The 593-nt window shown below is 39.5% G+C and overlaps 1 non-coding gene across 1 annotated transcript; it reads left to right on the top strand.

Moving 5' to 3' along the window:
• On the top strand, positions 1-119 carry Trnal-caa. The gene is made up of 2 exons: positions 1-38; positions 74-119. It is a non-coding gene; the product is annotated as a tRNA-Leu (tRNA).
• The last annotated feature ends 474 nt before the right edge of the window (positions 120-593 follow it).

The following is a 593-nucleotide window of genomic DNA, read 5'->3' as shown; positions in this document are numbered from 1 at the left end:
GTCAGGATGGCCGAGCGGTCTAAGGCGCCAGACTCAAGGTGCATATATGGTACCTTAACCAGAACGTTGAGTATTCTGGTCCACTAATGTGGGCGTGGGTTCGAATCCCACTTCTGACAGATAATTTTTTTTACTACTTTTCCCGACCGATTAGAATTATTACCCACCAGTGTGGGTTTGGGTTCGAATCCCACTTCTGGCTGATAATTTATTTTATTCCTTTTATTCTCGATAACGTGTGTTAGTTTATTACATAGCTTCGATGTGGTTGGTTCAAGTCGTAAGATTATTGCGTAGGTTCGAATTCCACCTTTTGCACAATTTTTTTTTTACTTATTTAGAATTTTTTATTTGTAACGAAGCTTAGCCGAAAATTACAGCGTGGGTTCGAATCTCGCATCAAACACCTTTAATTTTTAAACCTTTTATTTATAATAATATTCACCATATGTACAGACGTGTGTGCCCTACCTCATCGACTTTATTTCTTTCTTCTTTGTTCTTGTTTCAGTCATTTGACTGCGGCCATGCTGGAGCACCGCCTTTAGTCGATCAAATCGACACCAGGACTTATTCTTTGGAAGCCTAGTACT

The sequence above is a fragment of the Octopus sinensis genome, linkage group LG27, assembly GCF_006345805.1.
Source record: "Octopus sinensis linkage group LG27, ASM634580v1, whole genome shotgun sequence".
NCBI lineage: Eukaryota > Metazoa > Mollusca > Cephalopoda > Octopoda > Octopodidae > Octopus > Octopus sinensis.
The sequence above is the reverse complement of the archived record's forward strand: the minus strand, read 5'-3'. Positions and strand labels throughout refer to the sequence as shown.